Source organism: Hordeum vulgare, chromosome 5H (genome assembly GCF_904849725.1).
Source record: "Hordeum vulgare subsp. vulgare chromosome 5H, MorexV3_pseudomolecules_assembly, whole genome shotgun sequence".
Lineage (NCBI taxonomy): Eukaryota > Viridiplantae > Streptophyta > Magnoliopsida > Poales > Poaceae > Hordeum > Hordeum vulgare.
In genome coordinates this window covers 225,463,433-225,487,309 of record NC_058522.1, presented here as the reverse complement: position 1 = coordinate 225,487,309, position 23,877 = coordinate 225,463,433, and positions in this window count along the sequence as shown.

Below are 23,877 nucleotides of genomic sequence, written 5' to 3'. Positions count from 1 at the left end.
CTAGCATGATTACTCAAATGGCCGTGATACGAACTTGTGAACAACCTATAAGAAACAAAATATGTTGTCTTCCTATTCCCGACTTTCGCTATATGTATGAGGCACAATGTCTCTCGCTAAAGTGATCTAAGTTAATCATGTTTTATATGATATTATATCCATGTGACGCAATTTGGCGAGGCTATTACTCTTTACACTTGCTTAAAAGCTTTGCTTTTCTTAATTTTTGGCGATGATATTTTCTATGGTCACTATGCGGGACATCCACACCAAGATAGAAATTATGTATGTGGGTAGTATTGAGACACAAAAGATACTAGTATGACACCACATTATGAAATTTATGGTGTTTGCATGCAATGGAAGCTATGCGGCGTATGTATCACTAATGTGCACAAGTAGCATGGCCCGCAATAGTCAATGCTTAGTCTCGCTAGGCAAGTTCCGCAAATATGCTCGGCGATAATGCATTGGCAAGGGTATATGTCAAGAGTGTGGTTACGGTTAGCGTTCTTGCTTATGATGAAGTGTGAATGAATATTTGGTTGGCGACCATCCGGGGCGATAATGAGCGGCAATGTCGACGAAGAACCACTCCTAATTAGCCAAAACACCTTAGGGAGTCACTACTGGAATCTGCTGGTTTGCCGACAGCTAGAGTTGACGGCAACGGCCTGTTTAATGGACGACAAAAGCTTTTCCGTCAGTGTGCGGTCGGCAAAGGAGCCGGCCATGATTTTATCGGCAATCACCTTCTGTGCTATCAGCTGCAAATCGACCGACGGTAAAGCCTTTGCCTTCACCTTTGTGGCACGGGCTGGCGGCACAAAGCAATGGCGGCAACGGTGCAAGCCGAGCCCCGTTAGAGGGTTAACGGCTGGCTTTGCCATCAGCTGGACGCTGGCGGACGGCAAAGTTCTCGTGGACCATACGTTTTAGGGATGCTGGCAGCACTAACATGTGGGTGCCCTCTTTGCCCACAGCCGGAGCACAGCTGACAGCAAAACCGAAAACCTGGGTCCCCTCTTTGCCCACAGCCGAAGCACAGCTGACTGCAAAGCCAAAAATCTAGGAAAATTTGGTGTTCTCACAGTTGCCAGGTTACACAGGCTGTCGCCACGTGTCCTTCTTTGCCGTCAGCCCACCGACGGCATGGGCTTTTCTGTCTGTAAGTTGTAGGCAAAGACCCTCTCTGCTTTTTTGTATTTGTTTTCTGCTAATTCCCTGCATTTGCAAAACATAGATACAAACAACAATATATATATATATATATATATATTTTCCCAGGCCCTAAACAGCACCACAAGTGCATCACAAAGTGCAAACAGCACCACAAGTGCATCACAAAGTGCAAACAACACCAATATATGTAATCAAAGTGCAAACAAGATCACAAAGTATTACAAATCATCACAAGTGCATCCGCAAATACAAGTGCATTACAAAGTTCATCTAAGACTACATGAGTACAGTCCCTAGAGCATCCATCCATATGTCATGTTGCTTTATCAAAATCTGCATAATGAGAAAGAAGTTAGAAGAAGAATACAATAAGAAAGAAGTTATCTAAATTAAGCTAAGCAATTATAAGAAGAAGTGGAAGAAAAAGAAGAACAAGAACAAGAACAAGAAGAACAAGAAGAAGAAGAAGATGGAGAAAAAGAACGAAGAGAAAAAGGAAGAATAAGAAGATTTTTTCTTCTTATTATATCTTTTTCTCCTCTTTCTTCTTCTCTTATTTCTTCATCTCTTCTTTGTTCTTCTCTTGTGGTTTCTTTTTACACTTTCTAAACTAATTATGTCATTTTTGAGCTCTAATATCAACTAATTATGCTATTTTTTGTGTTATCAAGTAATTATGTCATTTTTGAAGTAAGTAAGCTAATTATGTAATTTTTTAGGTAAGTAAGCTAATTATCAACTAGAATTTACTAAGCTAACTAAAGCATGGCTAATATCAGCTAGAATTTACTAACATAACTAAAGCATGACATAATCTAAGTTGATCTAAACAATAAGAAGAATAAGAAGGAGAGGAATAACTTACCGAATGCCAAGTCACGGAGGAGAAGCACCATCTCGGTTAGTCGCTGGGTTGCTAGGGCTCTCACCAGGAGAAGTAAAGGGATCGTGGGATTCAACTCTGGAATGATGCTGCAACAAGGCAAGAGTTAAAATATATGGTTAGCACGGCGACACACAGTGGTATAAGACCATGCAAGGTTCGTCATTGAAAGGGAACTCACCGTTCCACCGGAAAATGCATCGGTGGAGTGGGCGGCAAACCTTGCTTCTCACACATAGCCTGCAAATAAGTTTTCGAGGAGTCAAAGAAATATCCTTGTTGCTTCTCACACAACTGACTTACCGCAACGAAGTCGTGCATGGCCTTCGCATGGGCATTATTACGTGCCCTCTCCTTAAGCAACCTCTGCGTATTTCGGTCCCTCTCCTCCAACAAGAGCCTGGTGGCCTCCCTCTCCTTCTCAAGTGCGGCCTGCAACCACTCCTCAAAAGGAATTTTCATCATCCATCCACGGACAAATGAACGAAAGAAATAATGAAGAAAACTTACCTCGATGGAAAAATCAACTGGCCTCGCGCGTTGCCGTATTACAGGAGCGGAGCTCGTTTGCCTCGCCTTGATCTGAGATACAGTCTCAGTGATAGGGACGAAGCCTTACAACTACCACAGATCATCAACGCCTCCCGATCGATAGGATTCTGGCTCGTGTCAAAGTCAGGCCCGCGCAGCTGTTTGACCACCTCAGAATAAGACATCATCTTGCTGTAGGCGGACAGGCTTGTGTACGCCGACGGCCTGTCCCCCTCAGAATATGCCTTCGCCGTCTTGTACGAGCCCTTATGGGCCATGCTAAACGCGGCATATCCCTGAGGCTCGGGCTGGTTATTGTGTTTGGCCTACACGAAAAGACAAAGAATTAGTACAACAAAAATCATGAAGAATGAATTATTAATGAAACAAAACAAGGCACACATACCCATTTTTGGCATATTGCTTGATGTTGGCATTGCCTTGGTGGTGTGGCACACCAACCAATTGGGCACGACGGTCCTTGGGCATAGTGTGGGTGCTCAACCAAGCCTCTGTGCACCACCTGTCCACTATCATCTCCCAAAAATTAGCTATCTGTCTCAATTCATCATCACCTTGCTCATCTGAATTAGCCTAGAAGTTAAGAAAAGATAGAATTTGGTGTCTTACTCATGAGTAATAGCAACAAAGGAAATCACCTATTATATATAAGGGAGGTACCGGTTTTTGAACCAAGAGATGAAACCGGGATAGCCGCCTCCTGTCTTTTCAAAAAGTTCATACTCGAGAAGGGATTCTTTTTCGATTGCAACACCATTCAAGAATTGTTTGACGTATCGACTGTATCAATTAATAATAGTTGTTAGACACAAAACTTGTTAAAAGTTGCGAAACAATGTACAGAGCACATACTCGATGTATGGCTGAACTTCTGTTAAGTTGTTTAATATATACATCCTTAGTGTGCGCCACTCCTCGATGCACAACAACTTTGGTTTTCCCAACCAGAAGGTGCAAGCTTCCCCTTGAAGAGGCTGAGATTGGATTCACGTCCTTTGGGGTCGCCCACATTGTACCGAGGCTTTGGATTATGCAAGCTATGCATAATGGCATCATAGTGTGCTGTTACGAAGTTTGCCACCTCCTCGGTAATGAATGCCTCGGCCAACGATGCTTCAATTCTATGTTTATTTTTACATTTTCCTCGAAGTGTCTTCTGCATACTTTCAGTTGCGTAGCACCAACGATTTTGCACAGGGCCACCCAATCTTGCCTCGGTTTGGAGATGCAAAATCATGTGTTGCATCGGATTAAAGAAGCCCGGTGGAAAAATCTTCTCTAACTTGCAGAGCAACTCAGGCGCCTACTCTTCCATGTCATCTATCACGGCACACGACAACTCTTTAACACAAAGAACACGGAAGAAATAGCTCAACTCGGCCAATACTAGCCATTCAGCCTCGGGGATATAGCCGCGCAGCATCACCGGCATTATCCGCTCAAGCCATATCTGCCAATCATGACTCTTGATCCCAAATTTTTTCAATTTTTCAATGCTCGCTCCCCTTGCTAGATTCGCAGCATACCCATCGGGGAACAACAACTTTTTTTTGCACCCACAAGAGGATTTCCCTTATTGCTTCCTTCTCAAGATTGTACTAGGCAGGTGGTTTGGACCAATTTTTTCTTCCTTTCGGTTCTCGCATGTTCAGTGATGGCCTATCACACAGAGTCTCCTAGTCAACTCTAGCCTTTGCATTATCTTTGCCCTTATCAGTGCCGAAAAATGTGCCAAGAAGGGCCTCCGCGATATTCTTTTCAGTGTGCATCATGTCAATGTTGTGTGGAAGTAAGAGGTCTTCGAAGTAGGGGAGATCACAGATGCATGGCCTGTGGGTCCAGGCGTGTTCACCCAAGAACTACCCTGGACGGTTTGCATTAGGCTCCATAGATTTTAACTGTTCATGAATTCGTGCCCCCGTCAACGCCGGTGGTGCCGAGTGTTTGACAACTTTACCTTTCATGAAATTCTTCTTGTCTTTTCTGAATGGATGGTCCATAGGCAGGAACTGTCTATGCAAGTCAAAGCAGGAATACTTCCCACCTGCCGGCAACCAATGAACCTTAAGAGCTGCCTTGCATTGTGGGCATGGGAACATTCCATGCACACACCAGGCAATGAAAAGCGCAAATGTCGGCACATCATGCAACGATTATTGGTACCAACTTACATTTGAAAGTTCTCTTTCTTAGCTGCGTCGTATGTGTTGACCCCATTCACCCAAGCTTCTTTCAAGTCATCCATCAGCTGTTGCATGTACACACTCATATTCTTCCCCGGGTAGTTTGGCCCTCGAACTATCAACGTCAAAAATATGTGCTTTCTTTGCATAATGGATGATGGTGGAAGATTGAGGCGAATGACAAATACAGGCCAGCAACTATATTGGGTATCCTTCATACCAAAAGGATTGAACCCATCGAGGCTGATGGCGATTCGACAATTCCTTGGTTCTTTAGCTTTTTCCTTATGTATACTATCAAATGCCTTCCATCCGTCACCATCTGAAGGGTGTACCAACATAGGAACTCCGTGTTCATCTAATTCTTAACTAATTCCACGTTTGTGCCATGTCATCTGTTTTGCTGTTTCTTCGAGCATGTAAAGTCGTTGAAGTCTTGGTAGGATCGACAAATGCCGTAGGACACTCACGGGAATTTTGCTCTGCTTCTTCTCACCTTCACCGTTTGCTACCTCAACATATCTGGAGGACTTGCAAAATGGACAATATGTTTCGTCCGCATAATCTTTCCTAAATAAGGAACATCCTTTCTCACAAGCATGTATCTGCTCATACGGCATCTTGAGTGCACTAAGGATTTTGTCTGACTCATATAGGTTTGAAGTCATAATATGACCTTCGGGTAGAAAGCGCCCAAATAGTGTCATCACTGAGTCAAATAGGTCTCTTCCAATGTTGAATTGGGCTTTCAGAGCCATTACTTGTGTGATGGCATCTAGCTGAGAAATCTTAGTGTGCTCGTGAAGAGGACGTTTTGAAGACTCCAACATGGCATAGAAGGCTTTCGCGGATTCCTCCATCTCTTCGTCCTTGTTCCGAGCATCATCAAAGTCATTCACCATGTCTTCAATCCCTGTACCATAATCATCGGTGAGCCAACGCAACACCTCGCCTTTATTACGTTGGGCCGATGCACCATGAAATGTCCACAAGGTATAGCCGGGAGTAAAACCACGCATCTAAAGGTGTTTACTAATTACATCCTTTGTCTGTCGCGAATAATTCTTGCACTTAGTGCAGGGGCACCTTGTTTTTGGCTGGCCTTTAGAAAATGTCGTTCCCACGAATTCATAGGTTCTGCTCAACCATTCATCGGTCATCTCTCTCTGACTATGGTGACTGGTGTACATCCATTCACAGTCAGTCATTCTGGCAAGCTAGCTATATAGTATCCACATATAAAAAATATAAATTATCAGTTCATCAAGTATGTTAAATTAATTGTGGCCATTTCTTAATCATGGTTAATACATTGGGATGCACGGCATGCACACCTACCAGCTACTAGGTAAAGATGGGTCCTAATCCCACCCAAGTATGTGTAGATTGGGTCATTTCCCCATGCTCTGCTCCCGATCCAACACAAAATTTCGGCAGCACCTCCCCGCTGTTCTCCTGATACACGTCTCGAAAACTAACCGAGAGGATGTGTACCCGGATAACAATAAGGAGGCGTTGTTGAAACTCTGCATGGGATCCGGAGCAAAGCGTGGGAAACGACCCAATCTACACATACCCGGGCTGTCCATGGATAACGTTGGACAATTCGAAAGAATCACCGTTATAAATATGCAAATGCATGCATATTTATAACAGGAACCCTTTCGAACGGGAGACGCATATTGGTTACGCAACAACTTTGCATTTTAATACTAAAAATACCTTGCTAGATACTGTCAGCAGCACAAAGGCCGGAACAGAGCAAAATAAAGGGGGTGGAGGAGGAGTTAACAAATGTGCTCACTTTCGAATGAAGGGGAGGTCGTCGAAAACCAAACCCTCGCGGAGAAGCTACTGCACATTTAAATGCACTCAATCAACACAAATACGCACTCGCGGTAATTAAGCTAACTAATACTAACATCTAATTGATAACTACATTATTAAAAGTATAAATCTACTTAAGGTGACTACTATAAAGCTAATAATTCTTTTTCGTCACATCTCTTCTTGTTTTTCTTTATGTTTTTTAATAATTTACGCTTCTTCTTTGTTTTCTTCATTATTAATAATTTATTGTTCAAGTTTTGTTACTCTTCTCTTCTTCTATTTCTTGTCTTGTTATTATTTTCTTTTCTTCATTTTTCTCTCCTTCTCCCCTTCTTCTTCCTCTTTTTTCCTTTTCTTCTTCTTCTTCTTCTCTTAATCTCCTTCTCCTCCTTCCTTTTCCTTTTCTTCTTCTTCTCTTCATCTCCTTCTCCTCCTTCTTCTATTATTGTTAGTATTTTCATCTCCTTATCTTCTCTTTACTTCTATACTGACTAAGTGTTAAAAATCTACCACTGAAAATTCCTATTGTCTAAATACTAACAACTAAGTAATTGCTAACTAAATTGAACTAAAAATCTACCACTACTAATTGCTAACTAAATTTAACTAATAATTGCTAACTAAATCAATTATCTACTACTAACAGATCTAACTAATATAGAACAAATAAACTACAAATAAAGAAAAAAAGGGAGGAGGAGCTCACGAGCGAGGAGGCGGCCGACGCCGATGAGGTGGCAGCGAACTGGAGGAAGGTGGCGTGGGCGGCCGGCTGGGCATTGGCGGTGGGGGCAAGGATGGCGACGGAGTATGCGGTGGGGCGGGGAGGCCTCAGGCAATGCCTCAGGGCAGGGCGATGGCGGCGGGTCAGGGTGGGCCTCGTGCGGGGCGACGGCGGGTGGTCGGGGCGGGGCTGGCGCAGGGCGGTGTCGGCGCGGGTCGACGGCGGGTCGGGAGACCAGATGGGAGAGGTGAGAGAGAATAGGATAGGGTAGTTAGGTCATGTCCTGCACAGGGGGATAACCACCGGGCTATGCCATCAGCTGGCTGTCGGCATAGGCGGCTCCCGTTAAGCCCAGTTCGGGCGTGGGACCGGGAAGCTCCCTATGCCGTTAGCCGCCCTATGACGTCAGTCTTTTGCTCCTTTTCCGTCAGCTGGCTGACGGCTTAGATAAAGCGGACGACATAGATTTTCTATGCCGTCAGCATTATTTTTGGCTCAGGGCGAAGTCTCTATGCCGTCAGCCCCATGAAATTGCTGACAACAAAGCTAAAAGCTATCGAAAAATTATGTTTTTCCAGTAGTGAGTGGTGGTGCTCAGGAATAAAAATCTCAAATGCAAATGGGTTGCGAAGGAATGACGGTTGTTGCGGAAGAAAATGGACGAAGAATCGATGAAAAACGGCGAGACAAGGCAAAGATGCTCAGCTGTCCTGCACAAGCTGGATGTCCAGGTCAAAAGGGCCGGATGTACGACAGGCCGGATGTTTCGGGTGGTCAGGCCGGATGTTCGGCAGGCTAGATGTCTCTGGGTCGGACCGGATGTTCGAGACTCCCAATCCGGATGCAATCTGGGATCCCACGAGGTGGGGCCTTAACACGATTTTTTGGCAAAATTGGGGCAATTCGGTGGGGGAGAATGATGGGGATGGTGGGAAAAAGCTAGATCTACTTGTCCACAACAAAGTCCATGGACCCAAATCAACAAAATCTCTTCAAATCCAACAAGTGCAAGATATTTTGGTATGGCTATTTTTGTGGGGAATTTTTGAAATTTGGTCAAATCAAAACAAAAATTGGCTAGAAAGTGGGAGATGAGACTCCAAGGTGTGAAGCAACGTGGCTCATGATTCCAACATTATACGGGGCAAACTCGTGGTGGCTGATCTTTTCGCACTTGGAGGGGGAAAGAGGGAAACATGAAGAGAAACCCAAGAATGCATATTGATAGAGAAACAAAATTCAAGGTCAACGAGCGGATACACATATTGATAGACTTCCCTACTAGAGGGGCCTTGTATGCACGAGGGGATCTGCCCTAGAGAGGGTCCTTGGCATCACTATGGATATTCTCACATGAAGGGCATCTCCATTGGGAGGAAGGATAGTAGATGGAGTTAAGATCAACAAGATTTCTAAACATTAGCCACCCCTAGAACAAAGGAGGAGGAGGTCTATTTACAGTCCAAGGTGAGTGCATGGGTTAAAATAAGGGATACATTACCTTTGGCCAGCGTTTGAACGCACATGGGCCGGATGTTCGAGGCTTCATGGGGGTGCCGGATGTATGGGCCAGGGGGGATATCCGTGGCTCGGCGGCAGGCTCCGCACAACTCTAGTCCTGGTGTGCCTGATTTCTAGGGCGAAAGGCCGGATGTCTGAGCCTGCCTGAGGGCCAGATGTCCGGGGCTGAGCCGCTGGTTCTGGGCGGTTCTCGTCCTGGGCCGTCGGATTTCCGGGGAGAGGGGCCGGATTTCCGGGCTGGGATGGATGTCCGGCCCGGGGCGAGATGTCAGGGGCCTCGAACTTGGTTGTCTCTGCCTTGGCACTGCTGTCCGGGGTCTGGGAGGTGGCCTATCCTTCCATTGATCCTCCCGCTCGCTCGTCCTTGAGCCCATCTCCATAGTGGCTTGGCCTTCACTTCTCATATCTTGTAGATCATGTTGGTGGTACCTAAGTGTGCATAGAGTTTCCGCTTGAGGTAGCATCCACATTCCGATTGCATCAAAGGAATAATCGATAAGGAGGGATGTCACCTTGATCTCGATGGTACGTCCATGTGGTCTTGGCATGGGGTCACTTGGAGCTTGAGGTGTTGCTGACGTGTCCATGGTGATGATCGTGGGATGCTCCTTATCACATAACCTCCTGAAGGTAAGGGTTGATGACCTTCTCGTAGAACTGGTCATTGGAGGGTCTTAATGGTGTCATGGTTATCTAGATCTGTTAGAAAAACAGCTCGAAACAAGGACATGGGAGAAACTCGTGATGCGATGGTCAAAACAAACGGAAGTATAGATAATGAATTTTTCTAGGTTAGAATACCCAGGAAGAAAACAATGTCAAGGACGCACACGAGGGGATCCCAAGGCATCAGGGCATGCTCAGGGGGGGTGGCCAGACCATGTTGCCTTAGTACTCCCTCGTGGGTCCCCTCGACTGGTTTTATTTTTTTAACTATTCAAATATTTCAAAACTGACAGTAAATATTTTTTATGGAATTGTTGGAGTCGGTTTACTTACTGTATCACATACCTACTCCTTTTCAGGGCTCTGGAGTGTTCTGAAAGGTCTATCCTATGTGTTCCTTCCGATGTCATCACTTGAATGATATTAGTTTCAATATTAATGGGTGTCGTGACATGTAATGTTTAATTCTTTGCCCATTATCTACTCTCGGATATGTGCTTCAACATTGTTTATCTTAATTGCTTCATAGCAATAAACTTCTTCGGCGATATAAGGTCCTCCCAATTTTAGATGAAAAGAATCTAAAACAAGAATTGTACAAAATAATTAGATCTTTTACTTTAAATTCCCATTTTTGAATTCTCTTATCATGCCATCTTTTAACTCTTTCTTTAAACAACTTGGTATTTTTATAACCTTGGGTCCTTCATTCATCTAAGGAGCTAATATCAAGTAACCTCTTTTCACCCATAAGTTTGAAATCGTAATTAAGTTCTTTAATTGCCCAATAAGCCTTATATTCTAACTGAAGAGGCAAATGACATCCTTTTAAATAGAAGATTTTATACGGGGACATTCCCATAGTATTTTTATAAGCATTTCTATAAGCCCAAAATGCATCATCAAGTTTCTTAGACCTATTCTTTCTAGATCTATCAATCGTGTTTTGCAATATCAATTTTATTTCACGCATTTTCACCGGTAGTCTAAACATGATAAGGTGATCCAATTCTATGGTTAACATCATATTTAGCTAGTTGTTAATGAAAAGCACCATTAATAAAATGTGAACCACCATCATGCATTAAATATCTAGGGACTCCAAACTTCGGGAAAATTAACTTATTTAAGCATTTTAACAGAAGTGTTGCGAGCAGCACTACTAGTTGGAATAGTTTCTACCCAATTAGTAACGTAATAAATAATAAATAAAACATGAGTATACTCATTATAGGAATGAAAAGTTGCCATATAATCAAAACCTGAAACATCAAATGTTTCAATAACAAGTTAATAATTCATAGGCATTTCCTCGCGTCTACCAATATTACCAATTATTTTACATTCTTCACAAGAGAGGAGAAACTTACGTGCATCATTGAAAAGAGTAGGAAAATAAAAACCAGATTGTAGTACCTTATGTGCACTTCCATCTCTAGCGTTGTGCCCTTCGTATGCTTAGGAATTATACTTCCGAAGGATTTATTCATGTTCATGCTTAGGTACACAACATCTAGTAACACCATCTACTCCTTTATATAGATGTGGGTCATCCCAAAACTAATGTCTTAAATCAAAGAAGAACTTTTCTTTTGTAGGTATGTGAAACTAGGTGGTATATATTTAGAAACATTGTAATTAACATAATCTCCATACCAAGGAGTATTACGGAAAGTATTTACACCAGCTAATTGCTCATCAAGAAAACTATCATCAATAGGTAGTGGGTCATCAAGAATTTTTTCCATCCTAGACAAATTATCTGCTACAAGATTTCCAGCTCTCTTTTTGTCAATAATATGCATGTCAAATAACTTGAAGTAAAAGAACCAACCTAATATATATATATGTTTAGCATATTTCTTTTCCATTAGGTATTTAATAGCAGCATGATCAGTGTGAATAGTACCTTTAGAATTAACATTATAAGGTCTAAACTTATCACATGCAAACACATCTCCAAAAAATTCTTTCTCAGTACTAGCATAATTTCTTTGAGCACTGTCTAGAGTTTTACTAGCATAATGAATAACATTTAATTTCATGTCTACTCTTTTCCCTAGAACAACACCAACAACATAATTACTAGCATCACACATTTTTGAACCCTTTTCCCTAGAACAACACCAACAACATAATTACTAGCATCACACATAATTCAAAATGGTAAGTTCCAATCAGGTGGTTGAACAATAGATGCAGAAATTAAGGCATTCTTAAGTATTTCACAGACTTCTATAAATCATCATGAAAAACAAATGGAACTTATTTTCGAAGAAGTTTAGTTAGCGGCAAGGAAATCTTTGAGAAATCTTTAATGAAACGTCAATGGAAACCAACATGGTTAAGGAAACTTCTTATACCTTTAACATCTTTAGTACATGGCATTTTCACAATTTCATCAACCTTAGCTTTTTCTACCTCAGTACCTTGTTCGGAAATTGTGTGCCCAAGTACTACACCTTCATTCACCATAAAGTGGCACTTTTCCCAATTCACATCTATGGAAAATTCGATCAAGGTTGCTTAAGCAATCAACAAAACAAGTCCCATCAAAGGAAAAATCATCCATTTATACCTCAACAATATTTTCACAAAAGTCAGAGAATATACAAGTCATACATCTCTGAAAGGTAGCAGGTGCATTACATAAACCAAAAGGCATACGTCTATAAGCATAAGTTTCAAACAAGCAAGTGAAAGTAGTTTTCCCTTGATCTTCATTTGAGACGGGTATTTGAGAGAAACTAGAATATCAATCAAGTAAGCAAAAGTGTGTATGCTTATATAATCTTTCTAACATTTGATCAACAAAAGGTAAGGGGTGATGATCTTTTCTATTATCTTTGTTTAATTTTCTGAAAGCAATTACCATCCTATAACCAGTAACAATTCTCTGTGGATAATTTCATTTTTGGTCATTAGGAACAACTGCTATACCTCCTTACTTAGGAACATAGTGAACATGACTCATCCATCTACTATAAGAAATAGGTTAAACTGTACCTGCGTCGGGAAGCTTTAGTATTTCTATTCTTACAACTTCCTTAATTTCATGATTCGAACAACATTGATGATCAACAACAGGTTTAGTATCCGGTTCCGTATTAACCTTGTGCTAACATAGAGTGGGACTAATGACCTTCAGGTCATCAAGAGTATATCCAATAGCAACTCGGTGCTTCCTTATAGTTATAAGTAATCTATTTTCTTCATGCTCTGAAATGTTAGCACTAATAATAACATGATATATCTTCTTTTCATCAAGATAAGCATATTTCATAGTATTAGATAATTCATTTAATTCACACACCGGAGCTCCCTTAGGTGGGGGAGGATCTCCTAGAATGTATGTATGCAAAATGCGTATAAGAATAGATGCTTGCTTAAAGAATATATCATATATTTCATTTCTCTCATTCATATGCTTATAATTTCAAAGGTCTAGCAAGTATTGTTCTGACGGATCAGCAGGAGACACGACAATAGAAGCAAGACCAATAATTTTATATTTACTAGATAATTCTTTCCCATCTGGTTTCTATCAAACTTAAAAGAAATTAAATTCATGAGACACATCACCAAAATTTACTTTAAGATTTTCTTTAACACAATTAATTTGAGTATTAATAATATTCATGAAAGGTCTACCAAATATAATGGGACAAAAATTATCTTGTAGTGAACCAAGTACTAAGAAATCAATGGGGTACTTGATTTTTTTGGAGAGGACTTCAACATCTCTAGCAATCCCAAGTGGAGTAATATTATCTCTTTTTGCGATTCCAATAGTGACACAATGTCTTCTATCTTGCAGGTTGTTATATCATTCATAATTTCTTGATAAAAAGTAAAAGGTATTACACTCGCACTAGCACCCATATCATATAAACCAAGATATCAATGATCTCCAATCTTAACAGTAACAATAGGCATGCCAACAACTGGTTTATTCTTATCTAACACATCATGTTTGTTTCTATCTGGTTTCGTAATTCTAGCAGCCTCATCGCAGAAATAGATAACATGCCCATCGATATTCTCAAACAAAAGATATTTAACCATACCAATATTATGTTCTAAATTTATTTGTTCACAAGGTTTGGGTGCCCTAACATTGCCTTTAGTAACCAGAGTTGAAACTTTAGCATGTTGTTTAATCCTAACAGGAAAAGGTGGTTTCTCAGTGTAAGAAGTGGGCACAACTAGATCAACATGGTAAATAATGGTTTCATCTTTATCTTTAATAGGTTCCTCCAACAATTCTTCAATAGGTCGATGAAATTTCAACATTTCTCTTTAGTGAGATCAACATGAGTAGCAAATGATTTGAAAAAAGAAGCTACTATGTCAGAGCCAAGCTCATACTTATTGCTAAAATTACTATGGAAAAGGCCGCTCCTCGACCTACTGAACCTACTAAAAATATTTACTATGAAATTTCGAATAGGCCCTCAATGGATTATCCTTCTATAAAAAGAACAGGCCCTCAATGGATTATCCTCGACCTACTGAACCTACTAAAAATTATGACAATTGCTAAAAAACTTCTAGGATTGTCCTTCTCTATAAAAAGAATATACCCCAAACAGGCCCTCAATGGATTATCTTCCATAGTAATGAGCAACACTAAATTTCGGCACTTATACGGGACAAAAAAGAGTCTTGATGACCCACAAGTATAGGGGATCAATCTTAGTCCTCTCGATAAGTAAGAGTGTCGAAGCCAACGCGGAGTAGAATGAATTGACAAGCGGTTTTCCGCAAGGCATTCTCTGCAATTACTATGAGTAGCGATGATAGATAGTTTTATACCATGATATATTGTAACAAGTAACAAGTAACAGTAGTAGCAAGTGTGCCGGAAGCTGTCCCAATTCTTTTTATAGAGAAGGACAATCCTAGAAGTTCCCGTATATAAAGTAAAATGCTTGCAAGGACACATGGGCATTGTCGTCTAGTCATGTTCATCATGCTGAGTTCAATAACAGGTGTTACTATGATAATTTGATAAGTGGGTGGACCGATGCTTGGGTGTTGTTATTACTTGAACAAGCAACCCACTTATAAGTACCCCATCCCGGAACCATCCGAAACTAGGAAAGAAGAATTAAGATAATTCTAACCACAACATGAAATATATGGATCCAAATCAGCTCCTTATCGAATAACGTATAAACTAGGTTCAAGTTTCTATCACTCTACGAAACCATCATCTACCTATAACTCCACAATACCTTAACTTAGGCCCAACTATGGTGAAGTTTCATGTAGTCGACGTTCACATGATACCACTAAAGGAAGCAACAACGTGCGTATCATCAAAATATCGAATGAATACCGACTTCACATTATAACTTATAACAAGACTTCTCCCATATACTCGAGAACGAAAGAAACTACTCAGAAATAATCATCATGTTCAATATCATAGGTCTAATGAGTATGAAAAAGGATCTGAACATATTATCTTCAACCAAGTAAACCAACAAGCATCAACTACGAGATGTAATCAACACAACTAGCAACCCACATGTACCATATTAGATTTTGAGAAAAATATTGCATACAAGAGATGACGTACGGTTTGAGATGGGATGTGTGGGTGTAGATGTTAATGAAGGTTGACCCTCCTACGAAGGAGGAAGAGCTGGTGACGATGATGGCTCTCATTTCCCCCTCTCAGAGGGAAATTTCCCTCACAGAATCGCTCTAACGGAGAGCAGAAGGTCTCCTGTGCAGGTTTCCGCCTCGAGAAGAGTGCTTCTGAAAGTATCCTCCTTATTTTTTCTAAATCAAAACCATTTATATATAAGAAGAGGGCACCGGAGGCCATCTGTGGGCCTCACAAGGCATCAAGACCTGCCCAGGGCATGGCGCACCCTCTTGCCTTGGGAGAAGCAAGTGCCCCCCTTTAGTGGACCTTCGTTCCCATAATTATTATATATGTATAAATAATTCCTCTAAGTTCCAGGTCATTCGGAGTCTAGAAAAATTCTAGTCCAGTTTCTGTCAATTTCCCTCTTTATGTAGATTTTGTAAATTAAGAGAGAAAAGGCATTAGAAATGTATAATAAAGTGGAATAATGACCAAGAACAATATAAATATCAATATGAAATTATGAGGCAAAATGGACGTATCAATGACACTTCACCACACTTGGTCCTAAGGGAAAGCATTGGGGAGTAATAAGTAGATGATGCGTTGAGACGGTGACAGAAGCTTAAACCCTAGTTTATGTGTTATTCTATAAGGGACTGGTTTGGATCCATATGTCTCATGCTATGGTTATATTTATCTTAATTATTCCTTCATAGTTGTGAAAGCTTTGGAGAGGCGGTAATGATAAGAGGGATATTTTTTCAAGTAAGAACAACATCCTAGCACCAGTCCACCCATATATCAAATAATCGAAGTACCGAACACGAACCAACTAAACAGGATGAACATAACTAAAAATCAATTCCCATGTGTCCTAGAGAGTGCTTTAGTTTATATAAGATAAGTTTCAGGCTTGTTCTTTGCTAGAAAAAGAACTATCCCACCTTGTTGCACCTTAGTTACACTTGTTACTTGTCACTTCTTATGAATTGCATTACTATCAAAGTACATATTACTACTACTCTTAGTGCTTGTAGGAATTACCTTGTTGAAAACCACTTGTCATTTCCTTATGCTCCTCATTGCGTTCGACGCTCTTATCTATCGAAATGACTATGATCGATCCTCTATGCTTGTGGGTCATCAATGGTTTCGGCTCCTACAGAATCAAGGGATTAGGGGTGGACCTACTATTGTGTCGGAATAAGATTTTCTTTTAACACACATACCATGAGATTCTCACGCGAACTTCTTCACGTTGTCCACCTAGGACTTGGTAGACGCTAACTCTACTTTCGTCAGTTGTGACTCCTAGGTGGGTTCATTGTTCTTCTCCCGAGCACCATGCATCAAACATATCAAACCCTTCAATTTGTCATCCTTGCATAAATTAAGGCTCGGGGGTGAAACATCTCCAACGTATCTATAACTTTTGATTGTTCCATGTTGTTATGTTATCATTCTTGGAGATTTTATAATCATTTTATAGTAACTTTATATCATTTTTTGGGCTAACCTATTAACATAACGCATACTACGAGTTGTCCTTTTTTGCTATTTTTTTCCTTCGTAGAAAATCCATATCATATGAGGTCCAATTGCCATAAGACCTTATGGATGTGTTCTTGGACCAGAAGGAAACTTGGGGGCCAAGATTGAGGAGCAGCCAAGGCCCAGGGGCCCACTAGAAACCACGATTCGCTAGAGGCCCCTGGCATGGCTTGGTGTCTAGTTGGGCCCTCAGGAAGCTTCTCCTCCGCCTTTGAGCTCTATAAATACCCCAATATTTACAGACTCCTATAGGAGTCAACGAAAAATCATTCAGCTGCCGCAAGTTCCACAACCACGAAATCCAATGTAGAGCCCATTCCGGAGAGGAACACGGTCATTGAAGGGTTCACCATCCTCATTGGTGCTCCTTCGATGATGCATGAGTACTTCATATCAGACCTAGTGGGTCGTAGGTAGTAGCTAGATAGATTTCTCTCTCGTTTTGTTTCTCAATACAATGGTCTCTTGGAGATCCATATGATGCAACTCTTTCTTTTGCGGTGTGTTTGTTGGGATCCGATGAATTGTGAATTTGTGATGAGATCTTTGAAAATATATTCATGCATGATTATTATAGTCTCGTATTTCTTCTCTGATATTTGGTTTTTGTCTCACCAACTTGATCTTTTATCTTGCAATGGGAAGAGGTGCTTTGTGATGGGTTCGATCTTGCGGTGCTCAATCTCAGTGACAGAAATATACGTAACACACATGTATCGTTTCTATCATCTATAAAACAATGGGGTCTATTCTACATGAATAGATCCTGTGTACATCATGTCATCATTCTTAAGGCATTACACCATTTCTCCATGAACTCAATACACTAGATGCATGGTCGATAGTGGTTGATGTGTGGAGTAATAGAAGTAGATGTAGGAAGAAGTCAGTCTACTTATCTTGGACGGGATGCTTATATATGATAATTGTCTTGAATATCGTCATAATTACTTGCATTTCTACCAATTTCCCAACAGTAATTTGTATAACAACCGCTTGCTCTTCTCCAGAGAATCCACTAGTGAAACCTATGTTCCCGGGGTCTACTTCACATCATCTATTTGCAATCTTTACTTTGCTATTTTATTTTCTACTTTATTTGCTCTTTTGTTTTCAGATCTATATTATCAAAAACCCAAAAATACCTTGCTGCGTTCTATTTTCTATCAATCTTATTTGCATCTATCAACCTATCCTTACTTTACCCATGAGGGATTGACAACACCTCTATGCATTGGGTTGCAAGGATTTGCTATTTGTGCGTAGGTGCTACTTACATAGTATTGTGGATCTTCCTGCTGGATTGACACCTTGGTTTCTTAACTGAGCGAAATACTTGTCGTTATTGTGCTACATCACACTTTAAGCTTCTAGGGAGACCAACGCACCTGCGAGGACCGTAAGGGGGCTACATGGATCTCATGTACTACTCCTCAAAGGGTCTTCGGGCTCAAGTATGGACACAGGTGTTGGCCTTTTGGGATGACAAGAGTGTCAGGGGTTACAGGCTAATGAGTTGGCTGTATTTCTTCATTAGTGGATCACCCTTTTCGAAAGTAATATTTCCATGTAAGCCAACAGACATGATACCCGATGCGTCTTCAAGAGCGGTCCAAGCCGCTCCGAGGTAGGCACCAATCGTGATAAGAGCGTTGGACACTTGGGCCGAAAAGATAGGATTACTTAGAGAGGTTTTCCGTTTTTGGTGCCGAATGATGCTTTCTGCCACATAGTTGGTGGTAGAAAAGACCCTCAAGTTCACAGGCTGAAGGTGCTCGGCTGGGCCTTTGGACCGCGGGACCTAAGGAGTCGGAGCACGAGTCGTGTTGACCCAGGATCGGGGCATGTTCCCACATTCTCCTTGAACATAGGCACCTAATCTTGACACCTATATAAAAGTTAAAATTTCTTTTGTGCCCCTAGTTGAGTCAGACTCGACTGATTTACCCCTAGTATCCCAAAACACATGCTCATCCCAAACCACTTTGCTTGTCTTATGATTTTGCCATTTGACCATTTGACCGTCACTTTGAGAACGTCATAATAAATTCATACTTTGTTTAGAAATTCAGGAAAATGTAAATATGATACCAAAATGTTTAAAAAACAAATTATAATTTTTAGAATATTTTTCAACTTTTTCTGATTATACTGTTTATGCTAAGATCATATGAGCTAAAACCGAGATGGGGACTTTTCAACACTGTTGTCCTCAATGCAATGACATGCACATATTAGTTAGTATGAATTTGTTATGACTAGCTAAAACTGCGTGTTTTTCTGGACATGCACATATGTGTTTCTGGATATATGTTTTTCTAGACATTATCATATCTTTTTTGCATTTTTCTGAGTTAATATTAGTCTGTTATGAAGTTTCCGTAGTGATGGTCAAAGCATCAAAAGGCAAAAGCATAAGATGATTAAAGTGGTTTCCGCAGGAATACGTGTTCTTAGAAACTAGGGGTAAACCAGTCGAGTGTGACCTAACTAGGGGCATAAAACTAGTTATCCCTATATAGAAGGACATACGAGGAAAAATTAAGTATATGGACACTAGTGATCCAGAAAAGGATGCACGGCTATGTTACCTCCATTGAGAGGAAATGGTCGAAGTTGCATGACCCGTGGCTAGACGCTTTGATGATTCTCGGGTTCATGGCTAGTCGGGCCAGATGGGCTCCACATGTGCACAAAACTTTGAGAGACGACCCTTAGGAGGAGAAACTATAACTTCGGGGAGAGAACATCTCTTCAAAGGCGAGGCCTGGTGGATACTTATGGTCGATGGTAGATCCCCTATTGATTCTGGGAGAAGAGCCCTTTCAGATTCATTCATGCTCTCATGATAAAAGAATACATCCTTAAAAATAAAGGATAGCTCGGTATCTTCATGGAAACTAGTGTCATCAGCCTTTAAGTAGGACTCCGGTTGAGGAGAAGGGCAGTGCACATTCTCTATTAAGCGTTTCCAGCCTTGCTTAGATGTATTGAAGAGTTGTTTATGGCTTATGGAACTGTTCGAGAAAATGAATAAGACAATATAATCTTACCTCCTCGACCTGATTTCGTATGAAAGGCCATCAAGGAACTTTTGCCTAGTGAATTTCGATTCTTCCCCTATGAAATTTCTGACTAGTGCTCTGGCTAGAGCTGCCTGGTCGACAAAATCTTCCTTCAAGTGAACACACCGCATCGCTCGTACAGTTATACTCCCATAAAGGGTGTACTCACTTTTGAAGAAGTTTAACGGGCTGAAGAATAGAAATAGCCATCAAGTCGATCATGATGAGCTTGTTGCTGACTTGCACGAGACTTGACCTGCCAAGCGCTTTACTTCCTCGTCGGGCACCGGTCATGGATTCATCGGTCCCTAGTTGAGGAGCTTCTCGGGAGGATCCAATGAGAATTTGTGATATCCTCGGCGAACATGATCGTATAGCAGGACGTCCTCTCTATAAAACCATTCCGAATTACACGTGACAGTATCCTCATTAGGAGTGCATGCAGGATACCCGATGTCCGCAATTCAACACATCTTGAGCCCACCACCTCATGGATGGTGTCACTTCTGGAAGGAGGGATGATCCATAAATACCCGTGTCATTTTTTGAAGTGGGCTTTGCATCCGAGGTACATATCATTGAGGGTGACAAATTGTGCTATGTGTAGAATCGAATTGGGGCTTAGGTAATGAAGTTGGATCCCATAGAATGCGAGTAGTATGTGGACAAAGGGATGGATTAGGAAACCTAAGCCTTGTATAAGGAATGGGAAGAAACATACTCTATCCTCCCCGAGAGGGGATCGATGCATTTTAGCATGGGTCTAGCCGTCAAAGGAGGTCAGGACAACATGCACGGGGGGGGGATCAGTGTCAAGGAGGTACACCTGAGTTGCCAGTATATTCAAGCAAAGGAGAGACACAGAGCATATAGACCACCCTCCTTGGAGAGGCCCATGCAGACACCCGTAGGAGCTGGGAGCACCGGCCATGGTGAAGTTTCTCTAGAAGGAGAAGGAAAGAAGATGTGGACCGAAAGCATGACCCGCTGGAGTCGAAGTGCAGTTGTCTTTTACACCTTGTACCTTGATAAATAATATAGCATCGTTAGATGCTTCGGTTTTTGATCTTAATATTGATTGCCCCATAGACCATTCAAAAATTCATAAGAATGTCGTAAAGGCGTATTACGAGGTCACTATCATTAGACATCTAGAAGAGGTCAACAATCCGAGAAAGTTTGATGCTCGGATTGTCTGAGGATAAATCAAAAAATTAGGTTTGAATATTACTATGATCGGGTAAATCGCTTGCCAAGCCGAAGACATCCGAAGCCAGGAGATCTAAGGAGTGTGCTTGTCCTCAGAGATTGGAAGACTTGTTCACGGGCAATTAAGGGTATCATGGACCAGGGGGTACTAACCCATGGTATTTGGTCCTTATGGGCCGAACAGGGGCCCTTTGGGCCACCACACTAAGGACGGTTGTCAGCCCAGTGGGACATAGGGTACCATGGCACGTCTGTCGCTGGCCTGGGGGTGCGCCATGTGGGCTAGCCCAAAAGGGATGGATGTGTCCCGGTTGCCTCGAAAAAAATTGCCTCCCGAGGGGTGTACCTCACCGGGCCTCCTCACTGCCAGAGCGGGCCAACTTGTGGCCTTCAAGCGCCAAGAATCCTTGGCATGCGACGTCAAGCGTAGGATTTTGTGCCCATCACGTGGATGAGGCATCCTCTTGGAGAAAGGTGATGGAGGTCATGCCACCAAGCACATGCATGGTTTTTTCCCTCTTGGTGATTAGGATGAAGTACTAGCTGCTCGACCCAAAGAAGGTGGCAAAATATTACCACTTTGGTGATAGAGGATTAGAACGTATCAACGCTATAGGACTGAGGTCATCGTCGATCCTAGAGCCGTGTCACAAAGACTACTTTGCCGTGTGAGGACTACCTTTAGTTAGGATAGGACTGCAACCTTGTAGCCCTGTGTCACACCCTGTGTTCTACATTAGTTTGATAAGTTAACTTAGCTCAAAAATTACTACAAACTACAACATTTTTTATGTGATGTGATGCTTGAACTGATTGTTGGTTGCTTGCTTGATTGCTTATGTTTTAAATCACAAATCTTCCTACTACTCTTTAGACTCACCTCCTTGCCCCAAGTCTTCGCCCAGTGACCATATCATGTGTATAGGAACTAAAACCATTTTTACCAAATATTATTTTGACCAAAAATCTTTTATTTAATTTAGGCTACCAAAAACCCGTGAGTTGGGATTTGTACTACAAGTCCTCAAATTAGTGGAGTTGTTTTGCACCATATATTCTATTTAAATCCCATTCTCAAAAACACTTCCGAAAACCACAAGATAATTATTTAAAAAATTATTTTCCTTCTGTATTTAAATTCCTTTTCCTGATGCGAGAAATGGTCTTTTATGAATAAAAAATAATTTGCTTGTTTCCAAAATATTTGAGAAAATTTAAGGAAACTCACTGGACATATATTTTCCATATAGATGAGTTTCAACACATGGTGATGTTCAAAATATTTGTAAAATCCTTTCAAAACCCTTTTTGTATATTTCAAGATTTTGAAATATTTCTACAAGAAATATTATCAATAAATTCCAAGAATTCTAGCAAGTCACACATGATATATGTGATGCTCTCACCAAGTTGCATCTCAATCCAAGTTGATATGATTCACTTAAATATTCCAAAACCATATCTGTCGAGAACCAAATTTGAGCAACTCTACATTGCCAACTGTCTCCAAGGATGCTCAAATTTTGTGGACATTTTGTGATACTCAAATAATGCATCCACACCAAGTGGTGCATCAAGGAGGGCTACTAAACTTGTCCAAAACTCCTCAAAACCTCTTTTGTTGATTTCTAGTATTGGGAAATTTTACATTGTGAAGTTTCTCCAATTGATCCCAAACTTTTTGGGCATGCTATTATACTCAAATAATTCCACTACACCAAGTGGTGCATTAGTGGAAATTAATTTGCATGGATTTATCTGTAGAAAGCCATTTCTTCCCATTTCTAGGGTTTTTGAAGTCTACATTGGAAACTTTCTCCAACAAATCTCAAATTTGGTATCCAACCTCATTTTTACCTATCATAGGAACCTGTTAAATCTCACGGGCATTGGATCCCCCTAAGTGCCCCTGGACATCATCAAACACCTTCAGGCATAAACTAGAGGACAAGCAAAGTTGGCCCTAAGATATTCTCCTTGCTCCAAGATTTTTACCACAGCTTGTGCTAGCCCTCTTCCACCCCAGTAACCTTGCCGTGGCACTTTATCAATTATTGGAGGGTAACACCCTCTCCTTCCCTCTCTTTTTCACCATGGCAGCACCTCTTTTAACCCTCTCCCATTAATTATGTTCATGCAAATGTCCCCAAATCATTACCAGCACATATAGTGTGCTAATGTATCTTGGCACACCCAAAAACGGCAGGCTCACGTGGAAAATATGAGCAGCCCTTCTAAAACTAGTTTTTTGGCAGAAATGTAGCCTTAAACTACAATTAATAGCTACTCTCATTTCACCGATCTCAAGCTTGGCGTAGTTGTAGTCCTTCTATACCTAATACCTCTAGACAATGTTTCGTCCCCTATGCCCAACAGTAAAACCCCTTTTGATAGAGCCCAAGTTTCCTGCTGCAAACTTATCCTCCGTAAAAACCCAGCCTAATCGGCTCCACATGAGTCCAAACTGTACCAGTACCCTCTAGCATGCATGCCTTGTATGCTAGACATGTTTGGTTGACTAAAGTATCACCCTGGTCGTAGGTTGGCATGGTGACCACTCCACTGGCATGCAGAAAACGGTGATGTGCCGTTCACTATATGAATCAGCTTCTTTGCCATCTGCCATGGCGGACAACAAAGGGCCACTCCACGATCGGCAAAGACTTTGTCGTCCGTCGGCGGACAGCAAAATTTCCATGTTAGCTTGCGCCGTAAAGAGGTCATTTGCCATGTGCCGCAATACAATGGACGTCAAAGTTCTTTGCCATCTATCTGCCATAGCAAGCTACGACAAAGGTAGCTAGACGACAACTGATAGGGAGACTTCGTTAGTAAGTTAATGGGGCCTTTGTCGTTTGTCGCCCCTCCCCCCTTTGCCGTCTGCCACCCCTCCCCCTTTGTCGTCCGCC